Source organism: Quercus suber, unplaced genomic scaffold (genome assembly GCF_002906115.3).
Source record: "Quercus suber isolate HL8 unplaced genomic scaffold, Cork oak 2.0 scaffold_383, whole genome shotgun sequence".
Classification (NCBI taxonomy): Eukaryota; Viridiplantae; Streptophyta; class Magnoliopsida; order Fagales; family Fagaceae; genus Quercus; species Quercus suber.
In genome coordinates this window covers 545,164-554,969 of record NW_027069835.1, presented here as the reverse complement: position 1 = coordinate 554,969, position 9,806 = coordinate 545,164, and the positions used below count along the sequence as shown (strand labels likewise).

Below are 9,806 nucleotides of genomic sequence, written 5' to 3'. Positions count from 1 at the left end.
TTAACCTATAAAATTTTATATTATACTCTATTATAATTATGTAACATTTTTTCATGTATCGCATGGGTCTGTGACTAGTTCTTACCAATTAATAAGACTACTTCATCCAAAGTGAGCTAGCGATACTATGTAGGTTTTATAAATTGACATGTCACCAATAAAAAAAAAAAGGTTATTGAAAACATTCATTTATTAAATAGTTTGAGTGACACAAATTATATTCTTGCCACATCAATTTGTAAGTTTTTTGCCATAAAATTTGTATTAGTTTTAGCATTTTCATTCACTTAATGGTGAATTGGTGATTGTGTTGTATTTCTATATTAATTCATAATTTTGTGTGTGTGTGCGTGTGTGTGTGTGGGGAAGATGCTAAAGTTACTACAATTTTTGTTATAAAAAACTTACAAACTGATGTGACATTTCAATAAAAGAATAAATGAGTATTGAACTTATATAAGTTGTAACTCAGTTTGTATTGAACTGACATTACAAACTGATGTGACAAAACTAATGTAACTCACTTTTTTTAATTAAAAAAAAAAAAAAAACTTATTGCACCCATATTAATTTGGGGTTTTCTACGTTAGGGCGCCTTAGGCCATGGCCTAAATGGCCTAGGCCTAGGGCTGGCCCTGAGTTCTCCCAAAACTTGATGGTAAAAAGAGTAGAAAACTAGGAAAAAATTGGAAAATAACACCAAGCTACAAACAATTTTGTTAGTTAGCAACGTTTTCAAACTATTTAGGAAACTAACATCTCGAGTTCAGTCTAACAACTCAAATCTTAAAAACTCGAGTTCTTACTCCCAAAAACCCACTTCCTTCCTGCTCCCAAAAACCCACTTCCTTCTTCCTTCTTCTTCTCACAATCTCAGAATTTAAAAAAGAAAATTCTCACGATCTCATAATTATGAAAAACCCAGTTCCTTCTTTCTTCTTCTTCTCACAATCACAAAAAAAAAAAAATAAAAAAATAATAATAATAATAATAAAAGAAGAAGAAGAGAGAATTAGAGAAAAAGAGAGAAAGTAGAGACATACCTGCACCAAGAAGAATGGCCACCTTCCCAATCGGGAGAGCCATCACCGATTTGCCGTTGAGAGGACAATAGGTGGTTGAGTTTGGTTTTGTCGTGGGTGGGTTTGGTTTTTGCAGGTGACTTCTTCTTCTCCTTCTCCTTCTCCTTCTTTCTTTTTCTTCGTTTCTCTCTAGGTCTATTTCTGGGTTGTTGATTTCATCTAATGAACTCGAGTCTCTCAGACTCGAGTTGCTACAATGAACTCAAGTCTCTCAGACTCGAAAAGTTAAATAGTTTAGAAACATTGCTAATTAACAAAATTGTTAGTAAAATGGTGTTATTTTGGAAAAAAAAAATTAAAAAAAAAAAATCCTAGAAAACCAAGGCATGGCCAATTCGGCTTCGGCTTTAGAAGATTCATTTTGGAAAATGTTTGTGACCTCTCATAATGGTTTGGCCCTTTGGCACTGCAGAGCCACCCTTATGAAGTCTTCATGCATTATATATGGAATGCATGTTTTTTATGGCCTAAGTTTGAGACCATCTCAACAAGCCATATCTTTGTGGCTCAACTCCAGATAAAAATAAAAGGAGAAAAATCTATTGCACACATTGCCCAAAACATTGGTCACACGGTGTATGTAATAAACACTGTCCAAAGTAAAATTCACATAAAGTCACTAACCCAAATAATGATGTTGTCTGGGGTATAGGCCTTGAAATCTCTCCCTCATATCTATTCAAAAATTATATAGGCTCACACGTGATTCCCCTTTAAAGACCCATTACAGCTCCAACTCCACTATTTTGCGGGCCATGTCCTTAATTTCTTAATAATAAAAAATGGCATTACTCATGGATTGCTGCTAAGAGTGAAGTTTTCTACTTTGGGGTGGATCAACAAACAACATAACAGATTCAAGATCTTTTCAAGTTCAATGAAGGTAGCCAGCCGTCTTATAAAAATCATAAGCCTTTGATTGAGAAAATCACAACTCGTATGAACTCCTGGACTACCAAGCATCTCTCTATTGTTGGGAGACTAGAACTTATTCAATCTATTCTGTTCAGGACTCAAGGTTACTGGCCCGGGGTTTTTATTCTCCCTAAAAAGGTTATTAAGAACTTAGAGTAAGTTTAACAGTTTCTTAGGAAGGAAAATAATGAGGCAGCTGCATGCAGGTGCAAAGTTGCTTGGAGTTTGATGTGCGTTCCAAAGAAAGAAGGGCTCCTGAGGATTGGAATAAAGTTGTCATAATGAAGCACATTTGAAATCTTTTTGTCCTTACCGGATGAATTTGGGTGGCTTGGGTTAATGAAAATTTATTGAAGGATAAAAGCTTTTGGGTTGTTAAAACTTAAAGCGCCTGAAAATTGTTCTTGGGGTTGGAGGAAGATTTCAGAGTAAAGGGAAGTGATAAGGCTGTTCATTAAGCATAAGGTTAGGCATGACTATAGTAATTTTTTTTTTTGGTTGGATAATTGGCACCTAGATGGTGTTTTGTATTCTAAATATGATTTATGGGGTAATATATGATTCAGCAAGTACTTCAAATGCAAAGGCAAATTCAATTCTCTCTCATGATGGTTGGTGGTTTCCTAGATCCAAGGATCTAGTTGCTATTCAATACAAATGCTTCCATGGGAAATGAAGTAAGCAAGCTACTGTAGTGTGATTTTCTTCAAATTCTGCTGTGTTCTCTTGTAAATCTACTTGGGAGGCTAATAGAATGAAATTACCTAAGGTGGACTGATGGAGATTGGCTTGGAAAATTTCCAAACTTAATTATCAAAAAAAAAAAAAAAAAAAAAAAAATCCAAACCACAACTTTAGTTGTTGGCTTTCCTAGGGGAATAGACTGTCTACAAAGGATAGGATGATCAATGGGGTTATCAAGGGAATACTTTAGCGTGTTTTCTGCAGAAGGAAGCGTGAGATCAGGGACTACATTTTCTTTGATTGCTCCATATCTAGAAGGATTTGGCATCAAGTCAAACTTTAGAGTTTGATGGAGGACTCTGGTTATGACTGGGGTTCGGTGCTTCAATGGAGTAACAGCGCTTGAAGAATTAAAGCTTTAAAGTGCTCGGTCAGCAGGCTTATCTTAGCTGCTGCAGTGTACCACATCTGGTAACAGAGAAACACTACACATTTTTAGGAGCAACATTAATCTAGAGTAAGGTTCCGCATGAAAGTGAAGAATTCTAAGATCAACAGGGTGATTTGTTGCAATTGGAGTGTTAGCTTCTCTGTGTTTTATAGAAGATGGAAGCAGGAATGCTGCTTCTAGTTTCTAGTTTCATTGTGGTAGACACTGCTGTTTAGCTTTGTTTTTTTTTTTTTTTTTTTTTTTTTTTTTTTTTTAAGATTATGTGAAATACAAACTGTGTGAAAGTTTGCTAGGAACTAACACATAGGTTTAAAGTTTCGCTAAACTAACAAGACTTAAGCCGTGTTGTCAGTATATCGTTAGTGATATTAAACCTGTTAGTACACCAGATTTTTCATATTCTAACTTAACTAACTAATCTCTCTCAAAAAATAAAAAAAAAAGTTGCATTATTTCATGCTTTGGGAGAGCGTATATTCATTGGTGTGTGTAAAAAACATAAGCAAAGAACTAGTTCTCCCCTACCGGCACAAGATACTCTAAGGCCTAATGGGAAAATTTTAAAGGTCATTTTTATATCTAAATATTATTTAAATAATATTTTGTTTAAATATTATTAAGAAGATTTAAGAAGTTATTATGATTTTAGAAAATGTAAAAAATATCCCTAATCTAATTAGATAATTCTTATTCCTAAAAGGGGGGGGGGGGGTTTAAAATTGTAATTCAACAAAATTAAAAAAAAAATTACCAAGAAACTTTTTCCTAAAAATTAGCACACACTCTCTATTTAAATATATCTCACATACGTTTGATATATTTTTTCCTAAAAACTAACACACACTAAACCCATCAGTTTATTCTTTTTCAAAATTCAAAATTTTAGTTTCTTAAAAATCTCTTCATGTATAATCTCACTAACAATAGACAAATTCAAATTGAAAAATTACATTAAACTCAAAATAAAAAAAAAGAGACTCATCACATGTGTGGAGCACGTGTAATGACATCCGTTTGACCAAATTTTATTAAATTAATATTAAAAATATTGTGTACTAACTTGCTCTTTGCTTAAGGGAATGAATCCAAAATTATCGGGAATTTAAGAATAAAAAGCCATTGTTTTAAAGTTTTAATTAAAGTGTATTTTAAAATAAAAAGTATGACCTTTGCTCCTTTTTATTTTATTTTTTTTCAATGGGTTATGGAGATATTTGTTATTGCAAGTGTTTTGGTGCTTGATAAATTTTTATTCTAAATTAATTAGTTGTATTTTTACTAACCATGGTTAAAATTTTGTGAAGAGATTCTTATAAAAATTTTAAATATTTTGTTACTAATATAAATAGAAGGGGTGAGTGTTAATTTTTCAAATCTCAAGGGACGCAAGTGTTTTTCCCATTCATGTTTGTGGTGGAATGTCATTCCCCCAAACCTCAAGGGAGGGAAATGTAACCACCCCAATGCAAAATACTTTTTTAAAATAACACATGCACTATTTAACAATTTAACCTATAAAATTTTATATTATACTCTATTATAATTATGTAACATTTTTTCATGTATCGCATGGGTCTGTGACTAGTTCTTACCAATTAATAAGACTACTTCATCCAAAGTGAGCTAGCGATACTATGTAGGTTTTATAAATTGACATGTCACCAATAAAAAAAAAAAAGGTTATTGAAAACATTCATTTATTAAATAGTTTGAGTGACACAAATTATATTCTTGCCACATCAATTTGTAAGTTTTTTGCCATAAAATTTGTATTAGTTTTAGCATTTTCATTCACTTAATGGTGAATTGGTGATTGTGTTGTATTTCTATATTAATTCATAATTTTGTGTGTGTGTGCGTGTGTGTGTGTGGGGAAGATGCTAAAGTTACTACAATTTTTGTTATAAAAAACTTACAAACTGATGTGACATTTCAATAAAAGAATAAATGAGTATTGAACTTATATAAGTTGTAACTCAGTTTGTATTGAACTGACATTACAAACTGATGTGACAAACTAATGTAACTCACTTTTTTTAATTAAAAAAAAAAAAAAAACTTATTGCACCCATATTAATTTGGGGTTTTCTACGTTAGGGCGCCTTAGGCCATGGCCTAAATGGCCTAGGCCTAGGGCTGGCCCTGAGTTCTCCCAAAACTTGATGGTAAAAAGAGTAGAAAACTAGGAAAAAATTGGAAAATAACACCAAGCTACAAACAATTTTGTTAGTTAGCAACGTTTTCAAACTATTTAGGAAACTAACATCTCGAGTTCAGTCTAACAACTCAAATCTTAAAAACTCGAGTTCTTACTCCCAAAAACCCACTTCCTTCCTGCTCCCAAAAACCCACTTCCTTCTTCCTTCTTCTTCTCACAATCTCAGAATTTAAAAAAGAAAATTCTCACTGTGTATATATATATATATATACTAGAAACAGTAATGCTGCAGCAGTAATTCCAAAAAAGAGCTATATCAAATAAGTCATCTGCATTAGAAGATAGGAGAGACTCACAGCTAGTCCAACAGCCCCAAGTCCAAAAACAGCTACCGTCGATCCCTTTTTGGGTTTTGCAACATTCAAGGTAGCACCAAGGCCTACAGAACTCAATTCTCAACAATATGAGAAATGAACAAATAACTATCATGCAAATAAATTCAAACGGTTTTTAACCAACCTGTTGAAATTCCACAGCTGAGAACACAAACTTTGTCCATAGGAGCAGCAGGATTAATTTTGGCAACACTACCAACATGTAGCACAGTGTATTCACTAAAGGTAGAAGTCCCAACAAAATGGTAAATGGGTTGTCCATTAATAGAAAATCTTGACTTGCATCATTGATCATCACGCCTTGGTCAGTGTTTATCCTCAGGAGGTCACACATGTTGCTCTCCTCTGACTTGCAATGCCGACACTCCTTGCACTCCCCAGTGAAGACAGGAAGCGCATGGTCACCAGGTTTGAGGTCTGTCACACCCTCACCAACGCTCTCAACAATCCTAAAATACCAAAATCACCAGAAAGACAACTATATATTTAGATAAATGTATTCAATTGTATATGAAAGGAACTGAAACACAATTAAAACTATTTGATTGTAACTAGTATGTTCTAAATCTTTTTTCATTTCTTGAAATGTCCATACCCCCCAGCTTCATGACCAAATATGCGAGGAAACAATGGGGTCTGTCCCTGCATATTCAAAAATCAATCGGTTTAAGAATATCTAGCACAGAAAATAAGTATTCACCAGAAAAATGCATTTCTATACCCGCATAAATCATAAATATATATGATTAAAATGTGATTACCTTGGCTTCCCAGAAGTAAACATCTGTGTGGCAGAGGGAGGTGAAGAGGATCTTGAGACGAACCTCCATGGCCTGTGGTGGTGCCACTTCCACTTCTTCTATCACTAGTGGCTTTCCAGCTTCCCATGCCACAGCAGCTGCAATGCACATTCATCCAATAATTAATTGGCAAAAAAAAAAAAAAAAAGATAAATAGGATATAGCTTTGACACTGCTAAAACATAAGATTGCCTGCTTGGGTTAAGCTAAAAAGTATGACTACTGTTAAGAACAAAGAAGGAATGCCCTCAAATTTATACTATAACATTGGACAAACCTGGCTTGTTTGGACTTCATACTGAAATTGCAATGTAAAGCCTAAACTTAGAGAAACTTTATTTACAAACTACATATGTATCATCCTAAACAAAGACGAAAATAGAAAATGGATGGTCACATTCAGTCAATTCCGGTACCTGCTTCAAACTTCTGAAGTAGCCCTGTTCCTAATGGCTACTGTTTTTCCTCGTTGTTATCTTGTGTCAAACACACAGGAGTTCAATTTGTATGGGACAATCAAAAGCAAAACATGTTGCTGTATTGATTATTATTTTTGGTACACAAAGAGTATATCCTATTCCAAAAAATTCTAGTTTTTGGGAATGACAAAAGCTCATAGCGCATCCTAAAACTGGAAATAGCTCAAGATTTAGCAATTAAACAGAGCCCTTTAAAACAAAGAAAAAGTGACAACCCAACAAGGGACAAAGAGTTGAGATCATCATAACAAATGGTACATTAAAACAACAAAGAATTGGAAAGAAACCCATTGAACAATCACATGACTAAAACTAGGAAACAACAAGAAGATCAACAACAAAGAATGTCAGAAAAAAATGAAAAGGTAGTACCTTTGCAACGTATGACTTGACCAGCAGTGGTTGAAGGCATATTTTTTTACTTTTCTTCACTCGTTCTTGACTTTGATGTTTGATCACAGATTGCTTTGAATTCGTTGTGGAGATATGGGTATGCTCTATGAGGGTATATATAGCGTTTAGAACACACAGGATCCCCATGTTTGCCTTCCAATAAGGTTCCAACTCCGTGAGGCAAAACCATAAAGTGATATCGCTGGTTTTCAAAACCAACAACCAACAGCTCCTTTGTATGTTTCCTTGTTTTGATAAACTTGTTTATTACTTTCTAGCATCTGGCTTTCATGATTCCCAGCAGCTGGTTTTCACTACAACACGCATTGATTGGTACTTCTCGAGTCAAAGAGTCTAGACAAAGAAATAATACTAAAGAATTATATACAAACCCCATTGTTTAGGAGTATTAACAGATTAAATAATATCATTTTAAAGTAGGTCTATCTATCATAAGGTATATGTGGAATTGTGGATTACAAACTCTGAAAATTTGAGATGAAGGAAAAGGTTGCATGTTTCTAAAAAAATAAAAATGATGCTAGGGACACACCTTTAGCATAACTTTGTGTCTGTGAAGATATTTTTTTACTAATCACAACTCGTTATGTGACGAGTTGTGGCATAAAATTGTGTCAAAAGTTGTGTCTCTGGCATAATTTATATATGAAAAAAAAGTCAAAAAGTTGCATTATTTCACGCTTTGAAAGAGCATATTTCATGCTTTGGGTGAGCATATATTCATTGGGTTTTGTGTAAAAAATATAAGTTGAGAATTAGTTCTCCCGAAACTTTATGGTAAAAAGAGTAGAGAAAATCACGGCATGGCCAATTCGGCTTCCTTTAGAAGATTCATTTTAGAAATAGTTTGTGCAATGCATGTTTTTTACAGCCTAAGTTTGAGACCATCTCAACAAGCCATTTCTTTGGGACTCAACTCCAGGTAAAAATGTACTAAAAGATAAAAATCTATTGCACACATTGCCCAAAACATTGGTTGCATTCAATAAGTACTATCCAAAGGAAAATTCACATAATGTCACCAACCCAAATACTGATGTGGTCTGGGCCTTTTGGAGGATAGGCCTTGATATCTCTCCCTCCTATCTTATCTAGTCAATTATTATATGGGCTCACATTGTTATATTCTCCTTTAAAGGCCCATCACTGACTCAGTTTGCGGGCCACACCTTTAATCTCTTAATAAAAAAACAGCATTACTCATGGACGGTGCATTCAACTCACCAACCCCATAAACCCAACTCTCGTAACACTTGGGAGTGGTTTTTGTGGGTTTGGGTTGGGTTCTAAATTTCTTTTGAAGCTTGGGTACACCATTAGGATAGCAGCCAGGCACAGGGCCTTCATGATAGGCTCGAAATGGTTGCCGACAGAATTAACAATTTAATCATTTAACTTGATCCTTGATGTGCGACAAGTGGCCTTTGACATTAACAAAAATCTTATTCTAAAGGACCTCAACAACTTGTTATTTACTTCATTCAGACCTTTTCTGAGTCATTGTACTGTAGAACTAGTGCAATTTAGTTATCTTTTATAATATTTTTCTGATTCACACCCGCGCCCCCCACCCCCAAAAAAAAAAAAAATTTCTTAGTTGATCTCATTTATGGTCATATGAATAAAAAGACCATCTTGTTACTTGTGATTTTAACCATTAATTAAATCTAAGGTCCTATCATGTCGTACATTAGGTATAACTATTTGTATGACCATATTATATATCTGTATGACCATAAATTTCACATCCTATTTTTTAAGCCAACAATTTTTATTGGCAATATGCTTGTGTGACCAGCTATGTTTAGTAAGAAATAAATAAGAGGTCTATGGTGGGTTGATTGAACCAATCTTGTTTGCCAGAGAAGTGAAAGAAGTATACAATTGTGAGAACTGCAACAAAAAACATATAAATTCAAAGGTTCGATTACATATGAACAGTGGCGGAGCCACATTATATGTTCCCCCCCCCCCCCTTCCCCCCCCCCCCCCCCCCAATTAGAAAAAAAATTGGCTTCCCCCAAGAAAGAACAAAAATAAATAGCTTAATCTTTCCAAAACAAATTTATTAAAAAAAAAAAAAGTTACACAAGGATCATCCATTATTATTTTTTTCCTTTTTTTATTTTTTCATTTATGCATCCAATTAATTGAGTTACAAGGCTCTGGTACCATTATACTTAAAAATTAAATTATTTTTCTCTTTGGATTATTTTCCGTACATGTTTAGAGTAAAGTAGACAATTTGTGTATTCTCATTAAAGTTTAGAAAGATTATGTTCATTAGAAAAAAAGAAAAAAGAAAAAGGAAAATAATGAGTTCTTGCTAATCTAATCTTATATAAATATGTTTTGAATTTATCTAAACCGATTTATGAATACCATAATTTTCCCCCAAGCCAAAATTTCTAACTCCGCCTACATATGA

At 33.8% G+C, this 9,806-nt stretch overlaps 1 pseudogene; it reads right to left on the bottom strand.

Annotated features, from left to right (window-relative positions):
* Positions 1-5,573: 5,573 nt before the first annotated feature.
* On the bottom strand, positions 5,574-7,638 carry LOC136062119 (alcohol dehydrogenase 1-like; annotated as a pseudogene).
* Between the last annotated feature and the right edge of the window lie 2,168 nt (positions 7,639-9,806).